The sequence below is a fragment of the Falco biarmicus genome, chromosome 1 (assembly GCF_023638135.1).
Source record: "Falco biarmicus isolate bFalBia1 chromosome 1, bFalBia1.pri, whole genome shotgun sequence".
Lineage (NCBI taxonomy): Eukaryota > Metazoa > Chordata > Aves > Falconiformes > Falconidae > Falco > Falco biarmicus.
In genome coordinates this window covers 54,138,861-54,163,512 of record NC_079288.1, presented here as the reverse complement: position 1 = coordinate 54,163,512, position 24,652 = coordinate 54,138,861, and the positions used below count along the sequence as shown (strand labels likewise).

The 24,652-nt window shown below is 42.0% G+C and overlaps 1 protein-coding gene across 1 annotated transcript in view; it reads right to left on the bottom strand.

Annotated features, from left to right (window-relative positions):
• The window catches only part of BMPR1B (bone morphogenetic protein receptor type 1B), a 253,251-nt gene extending 229,734 nt beyond the window's left edge, over positions 1-23,517 (bottom strand). Inside the window, exon 1 of the mRNA XM_056343758.1 lies at positions 23,411-23,517. The gene's annotated coding sequence lies outside the window, so the exon portion shown is untranslated. The remainder of the gene's footprint in view (positions 1-23,410) is intronic.
• Between the last annotated feature and the right edge of the window lie 1,135 nt (positions 23,518-24,652).

The following is a 24,652-nucleotide window of genomic DNA, read 5'->3' as shown; positions in this document are numbered from 1 at the left end:
ACAGTAAAATAAACCATCTTATATTATCTTGAAGAAAAAAGTTATCATAAATGCTTCTTCATGAAATTCAAAGGGGCTTATTTTCAGCAACACTGTGAAAATTAATTCTTCTTGAGCAAGAAGATACAAAAATTTATGTACAAAATGGCACAACTGATGATACATAAATTAGCATCTGCCTGATCAGTTAGACACTTCCAACATGCATACACCACTTACGTTCAGGAACATTTAATATCTTAGTAAATCTCTTAGTCACCTGCTGATGTCTTTTTTTAGGGCAATCTAATACTTGTCTTTCAGCGGAATTCCACTGGATCTATGCAAAACGCATCCAGAATACAATTTAATTGCTTCACTCTATAATTGCACAGCTAACCCTCAAATTTTCACTTAAAGTGAAGTTAGTAATTACAATAAATTGTACCATACATCTAGCTAACTTAAATTATTATGTCCAATTTTTTTAAGATAACACCATCCTTAACTTCAAAAAAATGGAAACCTGAGTTGTAAGTGCAACAATTCATACGTAAAGAAATGTGTCAAGAATCCGATTCAGTCATAGCTATCTAAATGACTTAAATATACGCCTGCTTATATGCATTTCACTAAAATTTACATCATAATTAGAATGCTGTACTTGGGGCTTTTTTAGACATCTTCAAGGTAGGGGGTCATGCTCCCTATATAAGGTATACAGCATTTGGCTTCTTCTGGGAGCTACTAGAAGCAAATAGGAACAACCTGGTGATCGGTTGGTTATTCCCAGTCTACGAGCACTGGTTCAGCTTTGACACACACACACACACACTGATTTTGGAACAAGAGGATTTTGAACACTTTTCAACTCAAAGACATAATGATCCATCATCATCATCGGCCCAGGAGGAAGAGTTAACTGCAATGGAACCACACTCCTTGAGGAAACAGCAAAAGAGTTTGGAGCATGGTAGACAGGGTAAGAACAGGACTATGATCCCAGAAAAACAAATGTTTCTACTAGCCATGCAGATTCAGAAGAGAAGAAAAAAAAAAAAAAAAAAAAATTGAAACAAGGTTTCTGACTCCTCCCTGCAACTTCAAAAGATCCTTTATGGTGGGAAAAGTGAGGAGTCTGCTTTTTGCTGTTCCTAAGAGCGTCTTTGAAAAACTTGGGCTTTGACATGGGACTGGCTGTTGGTAAACTCCATAATGGCCTGAACTGGAAATAGAGAACAACCTGGAGCACCCCATCCAAGCCCATCTGATGCACAGACAACACCTGGCGAAAGTTTCAGGTAGCTGTTGACCCCTCCAGTCTGGAAACCCTTCTTCTGCAGCTGAAAGTCACTAGGACGTAGCACATACTCCTAACCTTTTATGCATCACATCTCCCAAGTTGCATGACTCAGCACTGAGCAATGCCATCACCTGTCTCCGGAGTTGTCCACCAAGCTGCTCCTCAGAGGGTCATTTCTACCCATTTCTGTGGCTCTTTCATACCATGTCAGCAGAAACAGCCCTGCAGGAGAAGTCCAGGATAGGACCTGGCCTCAGTCCAAAACTGCTGTCTGAAGTATCAGGAGGGTAACGAGGGCTCTCCAGTCAGTGTGAGCACTGCAGAAACCACTGAACACCAAGAAGAATCAGGCCAAGGAGAACCCCAAGGGTGCCACACCATTTCCAGCCCTGGAGGGATGTGGATTTGCAATGCTTAAAGAGCACAGTTAGCCAGCAAAACAAAGGTGCAGCTTAAAAGCAATTATGTGTCTCAAGAAGCTGATGAATCATTTTTGGTGCTCAGAGAGGTTTCTGTGGGCCAACACCTGTTTAAAGCATTCTGGCCTTTGTATAAACTCCCAGGAAAACCAGTAAATTTGGATTAGACTTAAATCACGTTCATGACACTTGCTATAGCAAAGCATAAACAGCAACTAACTTTCCATTCCCAGATTTTAGCATAGGAACTACATAAGGAGGAAAAAAAGAAAAAAAAAAAAGTCAGCGATACCTGAAAGTATTTTACTTCATCTGATATCAGTGCGCTTAACACAAAACCTAAAGTTGAGTTTATCAAACAATTCTTTATAACACTAAGCCCCATAATAAATACTTACTAAAATGAACAAAACAGTTGGTAATCAATAAAATATTTGTTGCAGGGGTTTTAACTAACAATTTACAGCGGAAAAGAAACAGAAAATAAATAAGGTTCTCCTAAATGTTAAGTATCTTCATGAACATAGCATATATACATATTTTCCTCATATTATCAAAAAATCAAAAAACAGACAAATGAGAAACCCTCTTCGCCACCAGGACAGGAGCTACACCACTTTATGGAGGAAAGTCTTATTGTACAGTAGCTCATGTGCACGTAATAATTTTGAAATGCACTGACATATCGCATGCTACGCCAGACTTGGCTATTGCTGCTTGCACTGAATGCTGTATTTGCTGAATGTAAACATACATATCAGTGGTTCTATACCTTGAGATTGCAGAAAGTTCATGTTGAGAGTCCCAACTGACTGGATTAATTTTTTCTGTGGCCAAGCATAACATGACTTTAGAGCCTCACGCTCTATCAAGGGAGAAATTCTAATTGGATCTAACAAAGGGCTCACTGCTTAGGCACATGTGTTAGAAAATAGTTTCCACATCACATAAACTCTGCTACTAAGGAGAATTATAAAACGACATTTTCAGAGCTCTGGAATAATGACACATTATATTACATACATTACTTTTAAGTATACCGCTTTCAGGAAGGTATCCTGTAAGTTATGAATAATGCATTTACTTGGGTAACAGCAGGTATTCTGAATCAAGCCTAGATTCAGACAGCATTATTGGCATTCATTTGTGCTACACTTCACTACAGGAAAGCGTGGTGGAAGTTGCTTCACAATGGAAATACAAGAATCTTAAGTCTTCAAAATGATGCACTAGAAAGAAAAAAGTGTAAAAGGATGGTAAAAAACAATCTAAGGAGCTATGAAAGGGGAAAAGCAAACACTTCAGCTGTGGGAACAGAAGAAATAAATCTCAGCCTCCCACTAAAGCCATCTTTTGTTCCTCTCTCCAGCTATCACTTCTCTTTGACAGGCATCTTGGTCTTCCTGACTAAATGTGCACAATACCAGAACAGCAGAACAATACCAGAACTACTACTAAACCCCAATACTAATCCCATCAACCTTCTTCATCAATCTATGCCTCTCTCTGCTCATGCATCTCTCCCATCTACTTTCCAAGTGGAATAAGCCTACCTGGGCATCCCCTCTGCTTCAGCCACGCAGGAGGGAAAGGCTGACAAAGCAGAGCATGGGGCCATCTCCCTCCATCATTGCCCTAAATGTTCAATGTTATCACAGTAGTCCATAACTTCTTAATACTTTTTTTTTTTTTTCCGTAGGAGTACTAGGATGGATACAGAGTTTATCAAATATGATTTGACACCATGATGTCATGTAGCCCCCTGTAATTAGCCTATCTTTTACCTAGTCACTTCAGTTAGGTCTAGTTTAAGCTCAGAAGCTGGGCACAGTGGAGAATGGTAAGCAAATGTATGGATGTATGGTGTGACAAGTCAGCTGTCTAGAGGTCTGAACTTCTGAGCAAACAAATTGATTATCTAGCTGCAAGGAACTTATAATAAACTAACAGCAGAAAGTTTTTACATTATTTAGAATTGCCACCATGATGGATTTGTTCTCAGTAACATCTAGCCTAGGAGTGCACCTTATCTCAGTAAAGGGAAAGGTGTTCCTGACCCTGAGACGTGCTCCTGATTACGATGGGAGAATACTGAATCAGACTGGCCAGGGGGCAAAAAGCACGTAATGTAAAACCAGGACATGTTCTGCTGGGAAGCCTCACCACAGCCATCCCCCACGGTCAGGGGTCACTGCCGCTCCAGGTAACACTAGTCCCGTGCTGCTACCACTGGAATTTCAATAATGTGGACACACATACAGACAGACCAATTAACCTTGGTGGGGGGAGGAAAGGCAAAAAAGAAAGCACATCGCACCAGAAATCTTATGATTTGGCTCTGGACTAAGGACACCGGCCATTGAAAACAGATCAAATCTTCATTTTTCTTTTCCTTGACTTTGTCCACGCTAGCCCACCAGCTGCCCTTTTCGCATTCACTACCCTACTGACGAGGAAACATACTGGTTTTGCTTGGGATAGAGTTAATTTTTTCCTAGTAGCTAGTATGGTGCTGTGTTTTGGATTTGTGATGAAAACAGTTGATAACCCAGGGATGTTTCAGCTATTGCTGAGCAGCTCTTGCACAGAGCCAAGGCCTTTTCTGCCTCTCACCCACCCCACTAGTGAGCAGTCCCCTAGCAAAGGGGGCACAAGAAGTTGGGAGGGGACACAGCCAGGACAGCTGACCCCAACTGACCAGAGGGATGTCCCTGACCATATGTCGTGGTCAGCATTCCCCCTCAGCTGGAGGAGGAAAGAGGGATGTTTGCAGTTATGGTGTTGGTCATCCCAAGTACCTGTTAGGTGTGATGAAGACCTGCTTTCCTGGAGACGGCTGAACATCTGCCTGCCTGCCAGCGGGAAATAGTGAATTACTTCCTTGCTCGCCTGTGCAGCTTTTGCTTTATCTGATAAACCATCTTTACCTCAACCCATATTATCTCACTGTTGCCCTTCCATTCTCACCCCCACTCTGCTGGGGGCAGGGAGTGAGCGGCTGTGCAGGGCTGAGCTGCCCACCCTGGTTTGCCCACAACAAAATGTCGCTGCAACCCTTCCCACTTAGTGCCTGGCTGCAGCTACATCTGCCAAGAAGCAAATAATAAGTGAAAACAAATGTGAAGAGTGACACTATCTCTGCCTGCCCTAACTAACATACCTTAGCAAAACAAAGGCTAAGAGGGCATTTGATAGCTGTCTACCAGTATATTAAGGGCGAGGCAGGAAGGCACATGTAGCAGAGAGGAAAAAGCAGCATATATGCTAAGGGCAATGTCAAGCATTGTTTACGAAACAGTTGTGATGATGTTCAGGTCAGAAATGAAAACCAAGGTCCTCACAGCTCCACAGCTCGGCATCAGAAAACACCCTCCACAGAGAAGGCAGACATTCAGCCTTTAGGAGAAGAAACTTGCTACTTCTACAAAAGGAATTGTGTAACAGATGGAAAGGCAGACAACTGGAAAGTGACCCAGGAAGTCTCGCTGGTCTGCTGCCAGGAAAGACTGAAACAGAAGCCCAGCCCAGAACACAGGGAGCTCTCCTCCAGGTAGCTCCTGGTGGAGCAGTCACCTTCTAATTAGAATTCCTCAGAGAGGAAATAAATCATCTCAAAACTTTATTTCGATGTTGGGTGTTCTAAAGCCTAATAGAAGGCAATAGTTTAACCTTTGCATCTCAAACCATTCCTAAATAATAATAAACTAAATATAAAGGAGTGGCAGTCTTACAGAGATCAAATAAGCATTTCATTAAAAACGGTGTAATTGATCTCTCATATGTATTCATTTACAAGCCCTAGCATTATTTTGATACCTCAAGGAAAAAGACCCTGGTTTTACAAACATTCATTGTTCTGTCCAAACATTCACCACTGTGTCTTAAAACACCTTAATGTTCGGACAGCACAGACTGAACTGTCTTCAGGAGGGTCCATTTCCCACCACTGACTACAGAGAAATGCTGGAGAAGTAAAGTTAGGTGAGATGAACACCAGTTACCAATGCAATGACATAGAATATCAAATGGACAAACCCAGACACAGTTTTCCCTGCCAGAAGGGGCCATTAGAAAACCTAGTAAGTAAGAAAGATAATAAACAAGGACTTCACTGGCAGTTAAGGTGTGAGCCTAAAATCTTGGCTTAACTACTACACTTAGCAACCTGCCTTGAAGTGAATTACAAACTCACTTTATTACTTTAACCTTCAGAGGAGTACTAATTCCCAAATTCACGGGTGAACTACATTAATAGCTCATAAATCATAATAATGATTTTAAAAGTTTCTCTTTTGTAGCCCTTAAACAAGAACATTTCATTTTGACTTTAAATATTCTGCCTCGGTGTTCTCAAGCCACTCTGCAGCAGAGCTGTGGCTCACCCATACCCTGGAGCTTGGGGCTGATTTCACCTGGCTGCTCCAGTGGTGGGGAGGTTGCAACGCTGAGGGAACCAAGGACTCCCCAGGAACGTTACACACACAGTGTTAAGCCTTTCCTACTAGCCTAACAAGTGAGAGTTGAATTATTTTGTCTAGGGGTTTCTTGTTTTGCTTTGAAACTTAAGGCTCAAAGACCTTCTTGGGCTTTGCCAACAGAGATGGAGGTAAAGGGGTGGTAAGACAAGGTCTTGGCTTGCCAAATGAAATTACGGTCCCATCAAAAAACAAGCAAGCAACTAATGAGAGCCCAATGACATAATATAAACATCTTAGTTTCCTTCAGTAGATTAAAGGCAGTTCATAAATGAACTCTGAAAAATAGAAAAAAAAATATCAAGATACACCTCCACCTCATGCACATATAAAATGTAATTTTAAACTTTTCCACTGCTGATTTTTTTTTTTAATAGACAAAAATCCTTTAGAAAGGATCATAGAGAAAGGTATATAAATATCAGTGCATGTTCTAAAGAAAGAAGTGAGTTGTGTTCAGGGCAACGTGGAAGCACTCAAACCAGCACCAACACTTATCGAGTACTCTGCTCATTTCTCCCTTTGATACTCAAGCGTTATTTTTCCTGTAAGTCAATGTAAACTTTGAAGTTTTGCACAAGATCTTGAAAGAAATATAGAGTGTAACCAGCTGCTAAGTATGATTCTCTAGCTAGTGGTTTCCATGTACATTATGTAGAAAGCATAAAAGAGAATAGGTTGAGCAATGTAAACTGCCAACAGTGAAACTCCGAAAAATTACACCAGATAAAAGCATCTGTAGTCTTACCACTTGTACCCTGTAGTCCAGCACAATGATAAAAAACAGTGTCCAGTACAACAGCTGGAGTCCACTGAAAGAGAGTAAAGGCAGCGTTTGAATATGATTTGCTCTGGATACACTTAAGTTCTGTGAGGCACACTTTCACACTGACAATACACCTCCTGTAACAGCTAGTCCATTAGATGATCAAGGTTTAGAACATCAGAGGCAAGAGAACTGGATTAAAAAGGGAGTTATCAAGGAGAAAGTAAACATGCAAAACAACATAGCTGAAAGTATGCAACAGCAAAACTGCTTCATGTATGTGGGATGTGCTTGACATAGAGCTATAACTAAAGGTTGTATCTTTTGTCTCCTTTCAGCAGACCCTCCCAGGGAATTCATAAGTGCATGAAGCGTACTGACCATTTGGCCAGTACTCACAGGCAGCCTGGGCACTCATACTGTCACTCAGGCTGAACAAGCATCCCTGTCCTCACCCATCCTGAGCCGTAGGCGGTTCTTTTGCCAAAATACTGCTGGCTTTTCAGAAACAGCCAGTGACATGGATGCAGCACCTGATGCTAAATTAAATGCAACTTCTGCTCTGTGAAACGGATGTAAAATCATGTAATCCGTGTCAGCCTCAAAATCACGTGTTTAGCAGGCGTTAAAGTACACACACACAAAGGGACAAGCTGAAGCTGCTCCTTGCAAAAATACATTGCCCATGGAAAAACTGCAGATACACGAGGCAGCAGATGAGCTCTTGCATGCATGCAGTGGCATTCACTTACAGTGACTAGTTGCAACCACAACATGGAAATACAGAGCGGGTGGGTATATAAACACACCACAATAAAAAAAGGGTTTGAGTAGGTTACTGCATTCAAGGTAAATGATGAACACAGCAGAAAAGCAATTCATCAAAATGAAAAAAAAAAATTTGCTAATGGAATAGCTCTATTTTACACATCAAACTCATTTCCTTGCTTTTCAGACTGTTTTTAAACACTCATCCTGAACCACCTCCTAAGTGAGAAAAGAGAAGAATTCAGTCAATATTGTAAAGTCATGTATGAAAATTACCAGGATTAAGGTCCCAAAGTTAATGTTGTTTTCACAGCTAACAAACTACAAAACTGGAGTACAACCAGTGAAAATTAAAAATTATTTTAAAACCAATGAGTCAATACCGTGCTTTTGCTAAGTGTAATCCACAAACTACTAGGGTTATGTAGCTAAGGAAAGAAGAGTCAGATTTCAACACAGCCAAACTGAATTCTGTGGAGAGGAGGCAAACGTCCTCCTAGGTGAGCTCTATGTGTACATAGCCTGCACTGTTAAACTGGAACATGGTCAGGAAGTCTGACAACCACCGAGCAGAACCAGCCTGGCACCCGACAACTGCAGAAGCACAAAAAACTTGGAGAGAGTAGGAAGAAATAGATGCTTAAGGGCTGAAGAAGTGGATTTATAAGAGGAGATTAATAGCTGACTACATACCAGATGGAATAAAAGATGACATTACGGTGTTAAAGCAACGTCTTCAAGCAACCCAAAAACACCTCACAAAAATAATTTGAGCATGCAAAACCAGTAAATGCTACAGGGAACAGAAGTGTCCGAAGGCACTTTAAAAAGCACTGTTCTTTAAAACCACAAACTTGTTCCCCACAATTGCTCCTTGTATTCTCAGTGAGGGCAAAGATGGGGAGGGGAGCACTTGTCATACCCTGGTACTAGGTGATGCTGCTTTGGAGCAGGCGAGTTCTGGTGTCTCCACCTCTGCCTCAGAAGTGGATTTAAGACTTAGCAGGAAAAAGCAGAAGAGGAAGCTGAATTTCTGAAAACAGAAGTGGGCATCTGTGGAATGATAAAGTGAAGGCTCTTTTCCACCTGTGGGAAAGCGTTAGAAGGCAAGAGGATGCACTCCAAGAATTTCTGGGTCATAAACAGGAAGGGTCTCTAGAATTATCTAGACTCTGACTTTTGTTGTGTTTTAAAATGGGAAACTACATGGAGTACTTTACCCACAGCTACAGTAATTTGCACATCCTAATTAAAAAAAAAAAAACCCACAACCAAACCAAAAAAACACTTTTTACATTGATGCTTCTGTTGTGATTCATTTTCACAGCTGATGACAGAAGAACTGTAACTGGGCAAAGCCGATTAAGGGAAAACAAGCAAGGCAACACAAATCCAAACACTGCACCCTTTCAAGGTCTGTAAAAATAACCAAGTGAGCTTGTGTAATTTCTGTATTTTCAGACTTTTTGGTCAAGTGGAATAGGTTGCTGGAAAATACACCATATGCACATACCTGATCATATGAGAGTAAGGAATTTTATTATATCCGTTAAGATGAAGTTAGACCTCCTTCCCAACAACAGTTTTGAAGATTTCTGAATAGCTACAGATGGTTGTTTCTTGTAAGTTTAAAGTGGTTTATTCATCATCATTCAAATTTCTCAGTGTATTTTTTGGATAAAAAATTATTTTATAAGTCTGTTAAGAAACAATGACCTTCCAGTTTGTGATGTCATTTGCCTCTTTTGGCAGGGTCATTTTGAACTGAACAAAATCAGCTGTTGCTTTCATTTCAGACCTTTCATATCATCTATTGCCATTCTTTCCATGTAACTCATGACCATAATGTCTGGAACTCCGTCACATCAAGTACCCTTTCCTCCTGCTGCTGAACACAAGGACAACCTTCTAACTGATCACTGCAGGGTCAGATTTAAGACCCAGACCTTCAATCTGAATAAACGTGTTTAGCCAAAGATCAACTAAACCTCTGTGTTAAATTTTCAGCGTGAAAAGTCTCAATTTGTCTGCTTCTCCCAGTGCTCGTCATCTTCAAACCCACCTTTGCTGAGTGACAGTGAGACAGCAGCACCCCACAAGCTTAACTCTAAGAACTCCAAAAGTCAAAATTAAATTCTGATGAGACAAAGAGACATTCCCACATTTACACACACATATCTGATAGGTAAGGTAAAAAGTTGTTTGGAAGAGTTCTCTCAAGATATTTTTTAAGCAAACTGTGTAAACACACTCTGTATCATAGTCTGCTTTCCTAAAAATACACGGTTTCCAATCATCATCTTTGTCATTTACCACCTCTTCGGTTCTTCTCTCCAGTAAGTGTTGAATCATACAGCCCCCACAAACTAAATCTAACAGAAGGTAATACCCCAAAGACGTAACTACCACGAAATTCAGTGTAGAGGAGAGGGGAAAAAAAAAGTTCTTCCATCCTGAATGCAGGATTGCATCATGAGTTCCACATTCATGTCTTTTACTGTTCTTATCAGCCTACTAATGAGGCTTTAGGGAACAGTCCATCGTAACACTGGAAGAGGCAGAATTTTTGCCAAATAGGTTTATCCAAGTAATCTAGTTGAAACTTTCTCAAGATAGTCACAGAAATAAAACTGACCATGGAGTATACCAAGAAGTATACCATGAAGTACCAGTACTATTACTTTTACGCATACAATTATGATTGAAGGTTTTTTTTGTGAAATCTTATGCATGTGTACTATTTCAAAGAGACACTTTGCATATTAGCAGTCGCCTGATGATAGCTACCAAGTATATTTTAATGTCATCCCTTGATTTATTTTCATGAAGAAAGGTCCTACTGGAAATGTACATCAGTTACCTTATGGTGGTTATGGAAATCTAATTGTATTTTGGTTTTCCTGCATCAACTGACAGAGTAAACATCATGTTAAGAGTTAGTACGAGTGTGGAAGGACAGAGATGCTACGCTTGAATTCCACACAAAGCATGTTTCCCTGGACTTATCTGTAAGACCGGCTGAACTGCACATGATAGTTGATAGTCTACTACATCCAAATCATGCATTTACTAACTTGCCACTCACGCTTTGTGACTATGAATTTCCAGTTCAGACTGGATGCCTCAACTTCTAGGATCATAAACACATCAAGGGAGAGGCCAAACAGAGATTGTAACAAAAGTGAGCTACTCATTTGAACTGGGATCCCTTTGGGGATCTCCTGAGTAGTGATGCCTCTGGCCACAAATATCAAGTGACCCCAAAAAATAACTTTAAGCTGACTAATGCATATCTGCAGTTCTCTAGGTTTCAAAAAGACCAAGCAATAGCAAGCTTTATTTGCAAAATCTTAGAAAAAAATGGACTTATTCAATGATTAATAAACATATTAATGTTGTTAGTCAGTTAGTCGATCAGCTGGACCCAGCAGATGTTGATGACCACCTACAGAAAGCACCCAATGGTTTCAAGAAGTACTATTTTGAGAGCAAACCTTTCTCAAAGAAATATTACAACCAGATGTTTAACAGAAGTTCTGAATTTTTTTCAGACATGAATAAAAAGTGAGGGTTTAAAAAAAAAAGTAAATCTCTATACTCAAGGCAGACAGGAATTTATTGAGAAGCTCTCAAAGCAAAGAGCTCAACATCATTTGTATTCTCACTAGCGTGAGACCCTGTTTCCTGGACAATTACAATATCAGACAGACCCCTATGAAAAACAAACACTGCAACTTTAAATATAAGGCAGAGAACACCATCAATGGAAACCATCTCCAGGATGGTTCATATATACACTATAGTAGCAATACTTATCAAATGCTACAGCTCAAAGAATGAAGACAGCTTACGCAGGTACAGTTCATAGGCTTTGGAAACGCCAGCCCATCAGCAAAATGCAGTAGTCACAGAATCCGCATTTATCAGAAAAAAACTCAGTAGAAATAGCTCAGAGATGCAACCCAACTGAGATCCAACCCAAGCATTACTTTGAAAAGCAGACGAAAGGAAGCACAGATGCATCAAGATCTTGATTAGAAAAGGAAAATGACTGAGATAAAGCCCACATGACTGTTCTCTGTGCCACAGGGGACTGCCTCCATTTCAAACCGCCTGAACTCTGCTACAAATAAAAGAGGCTTCTCTACACTTCTCAAAGAAGCAGAACATATCATTTGGCATGTATCTTTTTGGCCTCCAACAATGGGTGCAAGTGAACACCATTGTTAGTTCTACCACACCAAAAGAGAGAAGATAGATTCCAGCTAACTCCCTACTGTGCAAAGACTGGTTTTGAGCATGCATTGCATGAAACCATCAAGCAGGAATTTGGAGGTGTTCCCCGTAGTGATAACTTATTCAGTCGGGACCAGCAAGGACAACTGATACCAATGGAATTTTCATTTCAATGAGGTTATGTATGCAATCTGGTGGCCTACTCACACCGTACTGCCAACAAGACTTCTGTGGGCACTAGTCTTGGGGAAAGTCCCCTTGCACATAAGCTGGGATGTACTCTGGTCAGCTCCTTGAGCTAGATGCCAATACGTCCAGGACTCTGGAGAGTAAAGCAGAGTGGACTCATCAGCCTGTAAGGGTGGTTAGATGCAGCACTAAAGCCAAAAGGTTTCTTTGAACTTCTGAAATCCGTATCAGTAAGCATCAATGTATTAATAGACTCAAGAGCACAGAACTAAACAAGCCACAAAACTGCAAAAGCAAGAGTGTACAAGATCATTTAAACAAGTGTGTGGAAGGATAGGCTGTTGTTTGACACACACTCCCAGTATCTTTTATGCATATCTGCCATGTGTTCACTGATGAACAGCAGTGTATTATTTAAGCAAGAATTAAAGTTATTTTTGTCACTATGTCAAGAACCTTTCTTGATTAATGAATGTGCAAAAGACTTGCTATAAACAAGCATTTATCATCTGATCAGAGAGCATTATCATTAAATGCCATGATTACTGTCACTGAGCTAATAATGAAAGTTTTCGTACAAAGCAGTGCTAAACAGCAAAAGCAGCTGAAATTTTTTACACTGGCTTATCTGACAACAAGCACAGAAGTTAGTTGGCTGCTTTTGTTCAGGGAGGAATACCGTGCAGGGAGAGGGAACTGTGGAGAGGGGGGAAGCGGCTGGAAAAGAACTGGCATAGTACAGGAAGAAGGGGAGGTAAAAATCACTTAAATGGAAATAGCATTTCCATTTGTTACAGAAACAGCAGAACACCCTCCATCAACTCATTATTTCATTCATTCAATAGGCAGCACATTTATTTTATTTTTCACTAGTGAATTAAAGAGTTATCATTCCCAACACCTTTTCAAGGTATTCTCATTATACTTAAATGGAATAATTTTAAAAGGTATTTTGCAAGACTTATAATTGTTTTTTATTACTTCTTTCAATTTAGATAATTGAATTTTACTCTTGAGCTGATAATGTAACAAGCCACAGTGAAATATTTAACCCATATATATATAAACATCTCAAAAAAACATCTCATTCAAAGATATGTTTTCCCTTTAAGAGTTTTATGGGAGAAACATCACAAAGAAATGACTGTGTTTAAATGTGGACACCTCTATATTAAAAGTGTATGCAACAACCAATAATGTATCACAAAACTGCTCTTAGCAAAACAAAACTTTGCTTGCATCCCCTAAATTATACTTATTGATACCAATAAAAGCCTTTGACTTTATCCTGTCAGCTGTGGTATATTTTCCTGACATTACAGAAGTCAGGTAACTAGAGGAGGAACAGTCTTTTAAAGGATGTTAGTACCAGTTTTAACTGCAAAATGAGCTGTTTATCTCAGTATAAGCCTAAACCTTACCCTGCATAGATTAACAAAACTTAAAGGGTTCTCAAGAGCATAAAGTGATCCTTGTTTTGCAGTTGAACAAATGTTTAGCATCTCTTCTGTTTCTATAGCTAACCTGTTTTCCCACTTCTAAAAAGGAAGGGAGGCGGGGAGGTGGCCAAACCTGCACAACTATCCTTGTCCAGCCATACATTCTGCCAGAGCCATACTTTTATCCATGTCTAAAGAAAATAAAGAAAATATAAGCAGGGGCAAAGACACCCTAAATCACATACTCGGTGCCTTTGAAACCAGCTCACAGAATTGAAGAATACGTGCAAAAGATTTGACTATATCAGCACACTCAGAAGGCCTCCAACATCATCCTCGCCTTCCTGTGCAACAGGCCATCTGCTGGAAAATGCCATACCCATAGCCAAAAGCTGTGTGTGGGCTGTAGAAAAAAAAAAAAAATGCAGCAAATCCCCAAGATTAATGACTTCACACATGCATCCCCTGTGCTGCAGCCCAGAGCTGTTTCCCCATCCCCCTCAAACCACACAGTACTGCCACCACCGCCACCATCACACGGTTTCCCTCCTCATTCAGCAAAGATTAGCGCATAGATCTGTCCATGCGATCCACTCGGCTGTGCCTCATGGTGGGATAAAAATCACGCTAATTACCCTCTCTCAGATACAAGCCCTTTTTAAGAATACAGCCCCTGGTCCGATGCTTCGCCTTACACACCTTAGGGAAAATACAGAAGGGACAGTGAGATTCAGAAAAGGTTGTTCTGTGCAGAAAGCTTCTCAAGTCTCAACATCCATTTGTTATTCATTCCCCACCAGCTCTCTTCATTTGATGATATGGCTTACAGACCGCCGGCAGTTTAAGATGTAGTTTGAAGTTGCTAGCAACTATTCTGTGATAATTTCCAGTCCCCACAAAGAGAGAAGCTACTGCTTAGGCCATTTGTGCATCTAGAGAGAACAGGTAAATGGATCAACATCTGTTAAGAGAGTGAAAAATCACCTGTAATTTAGCATGTGTTTTATCTGAAAAGACACATCATCACCTGCAACAGTTCAAACACCTTAAAAATCGGAATTAAAACTTGCAGTACACAAGCAAAATAAGAAACGTAATTATTTCATTTTTAAAGGTGCTGGATACTTGTACTGCTCAAGAAGTTAACAAGCACCAGAGATGCCCGTCCATGCTTTGAAATCAAGCCAAAAAACCACCAAAACAGTGATGATCAGTCAGTGGTCACCCAGAAAGGACTATCTGAGTTCACAACTGCCCCCTGGGACAGTAATGCGATTTAGAGGACAGATTTATTTTTTCTTCACACTGGACCAATATGCCAATTTAAGCATGATTTTTCTATTTCAGTCTATACTGGTTGAAGTGAAATAACCTACGCAGATAAGAAGGATCCATGCCACTCATTACATTATGTCTACATTATAAGTGCGACATGTACGCTTTAAAGCACAGGCTAAATGAAAGGGTCAACACCGGAGCCTGGAATGAAAACAGGAATTGCTGTATGCATCCTTCAGGGATTTTATTATAATCCTTTCCAATGTTCACTATGATCTCTAACCATTAATAGAACATACAGACAGCTGCTGCCGAAGCAACCTGTCCTTCTGTCCTCAGCTAATGTGAGAAGCAGAAGCAGTAAGAGTCCTGACCTTCCCTCACAAATTTTCCTGCACTTTCTCTCCCCAGGGTTAAGCTGACAGCAGTCTCCTTTGGCTGTACCTTCAGACAGCTCGCAGGATTTGTTTTAGGGTACTGAAGCTACGTTTGTTCACTCCAGTCCAGCAGGGTTCTGAGGACCTGCATCCACGTACCTACTTGTAGCATGTTACGCTCTGCACGTTATACCACTGCCACCAGTTTGCCTGTTCACAAGACCAAACCCAAATGTGGTAACTTTGCAGGACTTCTGCTGGTGTTACTGTGTTTGGGTCTCCTCTACCCTATCTCATGGGTACCACTTTCCGCTATTTTCAGTTTTAAAAAAAACATGTATTCTTTAGGCTATTACCTGCACACCAGAAAAAAAAATAATATTAAAAACCTCTCCATTTCTGGCCTTTGACATCTGTCAAGAGTCATTTGAGAGTATTGCTTATTATGGAGCCATAGAGAAAAGAAAACATTTTCTGCAAAAGCTAGCATCTTCAACTGTTCATTCCTGCTCTAGCCAGCTAAGCCAAGCCACACTTGACAGTAGGATTGCCTCACTTTGCTTGGGGACAGCGAGTGGGGAAGAGATAAAACAAGGCAGGCACCTTTGCACTGAGGCAGACCACGCACATTCCCACACCTGCTGACAGCGCTGAGGACCCTGTCCTCCAGCAAGGAGGATAGAAAGCAGAGTTAGGCACAGAAGCTCCTCAAGTGCTCCAACAATTCCCAAAGCAACTGCCCAGTTAGGTTCTTAATTATATGGCAAAGCAATTCTAAAAGCTTAACTCAGACTTCACATCATTAATTTATCTTTAACAGCACTGTGTTTGGTCAATCAGACTATTTACAGTTTACTTTTCACCTTGAGCCAAGTCCAGTATTTAAGTATGAGTAGCATAAAAATAATTTTAAAAGGCATTTCAATACATGTAAGACATCTCCTGCCTGTATGCAAAGGCCCCACCAATTTCTAAAAAGATTTACCATCAATGATTAAACCTGTAAGAATATATCCATTTACAGAAGTACAGTCACACAGTTTTAGTTTTTATTAAATTTGTAGTAGGATAAAAGAAAAGCCTTGAATGGTTTATAGAAACAGCTGAAATGCTACTAAGGGAAGAAATTACTTGGGATTAATAATTTCAAATGTATGTGCAACATTTGAGAACAGAAGGGCAGTGTAAAAATAGATCAAACCCTTTTGACAGGCTCTCATTTCTTCACACCATTCCAAGTCACGTTGCCTGAACTGGCAAGGTGAATCAGAAAAATTTGGTTCTGCACAAAGTACAAAATCTACTCTTTTTCAGAAATCTAGCAAAACATTTATGCACAAATTAAGCTCCAAGTAAATCTGAAAGTATTATGCATGCACACACACATAAACAACTCAAGATTCAAGCCTCAAAATATAAGAATAAAATTTACAACTGAGAGGACTAGAAACTATTCTGTGTTGCTTTTTCTTGGTTTTTTTTTGTCTTGGTTTTTGTTTGGTTGTTTGGTTTTTTTTTTTAATTAAAGCACTAATTCTCAAGTAACTAATAACTTGCACAAAACCTTAAAAACAGCAAGTAAGAAGGAAATTCCATGAGTTCAAAACACAGCATGTGTCATTCAGATCACATTGGCTTTTGTCAGGAAAGCAAATTTCATTCAAAATGAAAAAGTCCTCAGACATTCACTAGTTCTTTTACAGAGAGGCTTGGTTACTCCCCATCAATGGATTTATGAGTAAAAAAGTTATACAGGTTATCTTTATTTCCTTTCATTTTTAATCCAACTATTGATTTCTGCAGGTCCTCAACCAGCGGCATCCCTATTACACTGAACAGCCCAGCAACACGGCATAATCCCCACTGTGAACAATTATATCTGGGGGGGGCGGGGGGGGGGGGGCGGCGGTGGTGGTTCTGACTTGCCTGTGGAAGTAGCACCCAGGAAACAGACAAGTCTAAACTCTTGCAATATGTGGTTATCAGAGAAGAATTATTTAGCTTCAAGTTAAAAATATACTACTCCTCTTCAAATGTGCAAATATGGATTTGCCTGCTGCTCCAACGGCTGTCAGGGAAAACACCCTAAAACCTGTTCCTTCCATAAAACAGAAATCTGCATCTATGTGATGCCATTGCTGCTCACGTACCGCTGGCAAGCATAACTCACATGTACAAAGTTATCCCTTAGACGGACCCCCAGAGTTTACCATCCATTTCCAGTTAATGCCAAAATTCTGGAGGAAACCAGTTTTGCTCTTTAGCTACAGTAAAGTGATTACATCTGTGCCAAGGCAAACTTGAAAAAGGAGATTAATACCTGTAGGAAAAATGTTTCCTGTTGTAAGAAGCTCACCTCAAGTGACAGGGATGGGTGTCCCATGAAAACCACTGAGCTAGGTGGACTGTATGAATGCAAAAATTACACCAGCAATCTTAAGACAAAGTACCTCCTACCATCTCTCAAACAGAAATTATACTGGTATTTTAAACCCTAAATGCGACGCAGATCCAGTTTCACATTCATAGTATTTGCAAGGTGCTGAACATAGTAGCTCTGAATGCCTACCTAGGGCTCGTGAATAAAGGAAAAAGGCAATATATACATGATTATTTTTAAAGATGAAAGCACAAAACAGTAACTGAACAGTAATTGAGTAACTGAAGTCTCATTCTGTCCATCAACAGCACCTTGGGCTCGACCTCATCCTCGACCCAGGGTCTCAAAACACTTTTCAAGGGGTACTTGTGTCTGCAACCCACTGGACAGAACCAGAGATACACAGACATTGTGGACCCTGCTCAGCTCAAAGGGTTTCTCCACTTCAATTCTCCAGTAGGACAAGACCCTACAAGACTTGCCTATGAATAAAAAGTCTATGACGCCTGCACACACTTAATTGTATTTCTGCAGGCTACAAAAGTCTTCCTATATTCATTTTAACAAACTCTACTGAATAGTTATGCCTGAAGAGAAATTCCCTGTTAGGAAAAAAAAAAAAAAAACCAACAAAACCAAACCAAACTGTTCATCCAACTTCAGTAGCAAATGCAAATAGCTAATTAACCTTATCTCCATTACACTGTCCTGGCTTTGCAATACATCTGGCACAGAAGCAAGAATTTTTTTGCCTTGCCTAAATCTCACATATGTAGAGAGCCTACAATCAACAGGCTCTGAAGCAAATTTGACTAGCAAAGATTTAGCCTCTGTGTACACCTATGCCCTCTGCACTGTATTCTATATGCACGCTTGTGGATGTCATTTCATCATCACTTCTAATGGGGAAGAGAGAAATTGGCAGATACATGAAAAAAGTTGTATTTAACTATCTGGATACAAATAAAGCTGTGTTTGTGTACTTAAGAGAGAGAAAAACAAACTAGCCAAACCCTGTTCATATACACATTAACGATCCAAGGCAAATAAGTCTATTATTTCACCCACCACGGGGGGTGGGCGAAGTGTCCCCTAAAATAAAATGTGCCCAAAATATGTGCTTCATCATTTCACTTTTTCATACTCTGTATTAAACACAACTATTTTTTCTCGGCCCAAAGTGGTAAGGTTAAAGAAAAGCAAACTGGACAAAAGGTCAGATTATACTGAAATTGAAATATTTATCAGAATACCTATTTCTGCCAAGGACGATAATCACAAAGGTAATGTCTCATTTGATCCTTAATTGACCTGTGTGGTTTTAATTAGGAAGGGGGATGGGAGGGAATTAACCTAGAGCTAATTACAGTCTTGATTCTACAAAACTGCAAGTGCGTAATTTTATTCACATGAGTATTCCTCAGTGAAGTTATGCATGAACAACTACATTTGTAGCTTCAGGGAATGAGTCTTGAATAACTTAACCTTTTAAAAACTTTTAAGTGGCTGCTTTATAAATATTTCTTATATACAACCCATTTTGTACTTTAGGCTTTACATGTGAAATTTTTTCTGAACACCAAACTATATTTGCTTTTGTTTCAGAAAAACAGCAACAGTTATGTTTTTGTTAGGAAATAAGTTGTAGTTTTAAAGAATGAATGCTTTAAATACATGCATTTATTCATCCTGGGCTGCAAAACGACAGTCTTTGGCTTCATGACATCAAAGTGTAGAGGTATGTAACAATGTATTTTGACTTCAGCACTGAATTGATTTTCAACGTGTAACACAACCAGTTTCCGGGGAAGAAAATTCCCCGAGACGTGTGTACACGCAGGTCCCTGCATACTACAGTTCACTCACTGCTGGAAACACTTTCTGGAACAGGTGAAGGAGGAGCCCACGCTCACCGATGGTCTCCTCACACCCACGTCGCGACCTCAGCCTCTTCACTACATTCAGTGGTTTCTGCCCATTTCTTCAAACTCTGCGGACCTGCAGCATGCCACAGATGACTCCAAATACCAGTTATATAGGACTCAAAATCGTAACCATGACTTCCACGCAAGTGCCCTCCCAGCTGGCCACTGCACCACGAGATGAGGACTTGTTTTACACCCAGACTGCAACAGAAAGTAACTCCTCCAGCCTGCTTTCCCAAGGAAATGTTTAGACTTGCTTATCTGCAGATAAACGCGTCTGCCAGATCCTCTCTAATAAGTTTTGAGCCTATTGGCCAATTATAACAAAATCTCACACAGGTTTGGAGACCTAAAAGATATTCGCTCTGACAAGTGGCAGAAAAGCCGGCAGCTGGGCTGAGAATAGAGCCCCCCTTGGTGACCCTGTGAGGAGGGCAGCTGGTGCAAGGACATACCACTTGGCTAGCAGGGACCCCAGCCTTGGGACACAACACCTAAGAAAAGAGGTTCCTTTGGGTTTTGCTTCTTATCAGAACCCTCCAACATACCCTGTGTACGAGAGCAATTAAAACATACTGCCTGTTGTCCAGGCACACACAGATACACGCTCCTCTGTGTGTGCGGTGTAAGCGCTCACACCTGGGTGTGCGCACACGGCACAGCGTGAACTGATCATAAAGAATAATGGATCACACAGGAATTTCTTTACAGCTTGATGAGGTGTTGACATTTTAAGCAGAGAAAAGTAAACTCAGTAATGTAATGCATGAAAAAACTGGTATAATGTAATCAAACACTGCTTTATAAAGTATTTTAGTTACCTCAAAATCATTTCCTTACTACAAAAAAAGTCCAGTTCTTATAGAAGCTATAATAGATAAATCTTTCCTCCTTCCACGCTCCCAAAAGAACAAGGTTACTGATGTAAAACATGATATGATGCATAGTCATCATCAGAATGTTACAATTTGTAGACTTTTAAAAATCTTTTTATATAACCCTTGTTACATTTTTTGCTACCCAAACCAGATACAAAACAGCAAGAGGGAAGTGCCTGTCAGAAGCAAGTCTGGTCTGAAACCTGCACTAGTGAAGAAAGCAGTTTGACACGTGAACTTCAGAGCAAACTGCCATGTTTTCTAACCAGTTTCCTCCAAGTTCCTACTAGCAGCAACATTTTCAGTTTGTTTAAGACAATGTAAAAATAGGAGCTCATCTCTTCTGAAAAGGAATAAAAATACAAATGGTAGTAAGTCTAAGATATCGTTTATAGTTTGTTTTATGGGGTATCACCCATAGATCGAATTAATTTGTTTCTGTTCAATATTTCCAGTATTTACAGCGCAATGATCTAGATAATTTTGGCATATACAAGTCAGATACTGATATATCTATAAATCCTCACCAATTTCTTAAGCAGAGTGATGACAACCAAGATAATCCTGTTGCTTTATATGCTATTCTATTGTTGCAACTACTCTGAGGTCAGTAGAAAATACCTGTCACAAGTTTTTAGAGACTTTTCTGGCTTATCCCATATTCTATCTGAGGGCTGTAAAACTACTTGGATGGCTGTCGTTAGCAGCGGTGTTTAGGCTGAACCCAGAGACACCCCTTCACTCCCCGCAGCACACTGCGTCAGGTATTGCGTTCATACGACAAAGCAGCCACTTTCCCACAGGATTTACAGTCTAGGTAAGTGCTCTGTAGTCAATGGCAAGCAATCACTGGTTAAGAAACAGAGCAGCTCATAAACATTCATCTGGAAGGAAAAAAAAAAAGTTAATCTTGTTTCTTGGGAGTAGTAACACATCATTTCCCACCTCAGCATCAGACTTCCTCTCATTGTTTCCTTGCACCTGGCAACAGATATTATGTCTTACATATCGAAGCTCTTGTTTTCTAGGAAACAATACGCAGAGAAGAGTGACAGAAACAGGCAAGAAAGATGAGATGCTGGGAATAGCCTTTGTGAATCTGTCAGTTTGCATCATCACCAACCGAAGCTCTTTAAAAGAGTTTCAAGACCTGAGGGCTTGAATCTGCAAAGCAGTGAGCGTTCTGGCCTCACTGCAGCAAAGACCCCAGCACATGCATCACTTTAATTACACAAGTGCACCAATTAAAATGGACCCACTTCTACCCTTAAAATTAAGCACGTACTTGAGTGCTAACTTCAAGCCAGAGCATTCAGTATACTGACCCCCAGGAAGGACTGCTAGGTCAGGGATGTGCACGCACACACACAAATGTAGACAGGTACAGATACAACTACCCTAAAGGCCTGAGGGGTTCCCCACCCCCCACCCCACTGCACAAGTGTCAATCAAGAATAACTCAGCTGAAGCCAAGCAGGGTAGTAGGTTGTGGGAAGACAGTCAGGGCCCTTAGGTTGTATTTACCATGATGAATTCCTTATTTTGAAATAACTGCAAAACTGTTTCATAACAATGCAAAGTTTCAACGCATGAACCAGAGAACCTACTTACAAGCAGATCACAAATCCATCATACCACTCTAAGATTAAGATGCTACTTTGGTTTTTTGGTTGCTTTTAAAAACCTCTGAAAGAAATCTACTCCCTGCACATGCAGCATTTGCCAGGAAAAGAAAGCAGGAGTAAGTGGTGCCATAAGCTTCTTGCTAGTTGTCAGACAGATCTGATTTTGTCCTCTGTAGGCAATCACATGGTAGCCACTCTGTCAAATTAATGTACACTGCCTCCATGAGTTATTGCCAGAGACTGTAGCTTTTAACATCCTAACTTTAACATGCCTGTCATTCAAAATGATTATTCTCAGCAAACAACGATGGCTGTACTCGCTTCTTTCTCTTAAGACAAATTTCAAATGAAGCAGAAGAGAGCATTTCAGCCTGACAAGAAGATAACAGGGGAAACACTGGAAGGTTATAAAAGCATGAATGGGATGGAGAGGAATAGGGACCAGTTCTGCACTATCTCTATGCAAGACATAAGTGCTTTCAAACGAAGGTTCGAAATAAAAGGGTGTGGTGTTTGACACAGTGTATAAAGTCAAAGCTATGAAGTTCCTTGCCACAGCACGTTGCAGATGCATAAAGTTTACACTGGGTCAAGGGGCAATCGGAGCTTTTCACAGAGGGGAAAACCTGCGAGGCTATAAAGACACCAGCTCTCCCTTAGGAGGCATCCAAGCTGCAAATGATTGTATGCTGAGAGAGCCTTCTAGTGAATTATCCCTACACACCTGCCTTATTTTTCCAGCCCCGTTTGTGGCACTCAGACCCGGGACGCTAGGCATACGTCTGGTTTCATCCACACGAAACGGTGGCACTTTCTGTAATTTACGCGCATCAGGCTCTTAAATCAAGCAGCCAAACGCTATGTTACCGAGCAGCGTCACCCAAAAACCCCCAGCGACACGGTGCGACCGGTCAACCCGAGTCCAGGTCAGCCCACGGCAAGCGGCGGAGCCCGGCGGCCAGCGGCGCCGCTCCGGGGACTCACCGCGCCCTCCGGCACCTTCGCGGATAAACAAGATGGACTTCGACAAACGGGCGTTTTGATTTAAAAGCGCGTTTCGGGAGCACTGGGATTAATGGGCAGCCGCAGGCGTGCAGGCGAGAGGGGCGCCCCGTCCCCCGCCCGGCAGGGCTCCGCACCGCTCCGGGCGACGACTTGGGAACGGCCGAGAGCGAGCGCTGCGCACCACGCGTGGGACGGCCTGCGGCGGAGCTGGCCGAGCACCCAGGTCGGGGCAGGCAGAGCCCCAGCTTCGGGCTGCAAGGCACCCCCCACAGGCCGGGCACGGCAACCCCCCGGGTCCCCCGCCGCGCAGGTGCCCGGCCGCCCCCCCCGCAGCATCCCCGCTCCCCGCCCGGCCCCGGCGTCCTTACCGGCTGCGTGCGGAGGCCGGCGGGCCCCGCCGAGCTGCCCCTCCCCGGGCTGCCTCCCCCACCGCGCCCGCTCCCGCCCGGCGCGCAGCCTCTGCGCTCGGCTTCGGGGGGTCCGGGGTTTTCTCTCCCCTCCTCTCGCCCTCTCCAGCTCCCACTAGTGATCGCACGCCCGGCCCGCCTGGAGGATTCGCCGCCGCCGCCTCCTCCCGCCCCCCCGCGGGCGGCCGGCGCGGAGCTGCCGCCTCCCCGGCCCCGCCGCCACCCGAGGGGACCCCCCGGCGGGGCTGCCGAGCCCGGGGACCCGGTTTCCCGCGCCCATCACCCCCAGCCGAGCGAGCGGACGCCGCGTCCCCCCGCGCCCCCGGCCCGGTCCCCCCGCTCTCGGCTGGCAGGGCAGGGAGATTTAAGAGAAGCGAGGCAATTTACTGCCAGGATTAAATTAACAACTGAGATAAAACAGACAGCGTGGGAACAGCCGGTTGAAAAATGAATTGCCGATACATCATATAGGGTTTATAGCATCGGCAATAACTTATTGCCGAGCGTAGGCTGCGCCAGGGCCCCAGCAGAGATGCTCCTGCTGTAATTTAGTCTGTAACTGTAACTTAGATGTTGTACCGCATTGCCCAGTCACTCCAGCACCATCCCAGGCCACTCTATGGGCTCGACACAACACTCAGCCCAGGGTTTCCAATCTCAGCGTTATTGTATCACTGCTTCCCTCTTTTCTGTGATTGATCACAGAAAATAATGGATCAGCAGTTCAGGTTATCACATTAGGAGCCTGTAACCACCATTTAGTCTACAGTAACACGTGTTAAAATTTGTGACTTCTGAGGCAAAGGTGGATTTAAAACGGGAATGTTTGGGGTATGACTGCATTGGCATTCTAGTGTCCATCAGGAGCGCACTGTGAAGCCCTTGTGGAGCCACCTCTGTGCACAGACCACAAGCAGTAAGCCAGAAAACGCATCCCAGGAGCGCACCTAACACACCTTGGGACCAACAGGCATCCCGTGCACCAGGCAGGGCTGCAGCCAGTGCAAACACACCGACCCATGTGTCCTCAGGACCAGCTGCTGCAGATGGCAATTCTACTGCACCACACTCTGGTGGTGCAGACACACATTACCATAACCCCATATCATTTCAATTTCTCACACTCAAGAGGAGTTAGTACTCTCTGTCACTTTCCGAGTGGGTTGATATTTTAATGTTACATTCCCATACACAGAAGCTAGT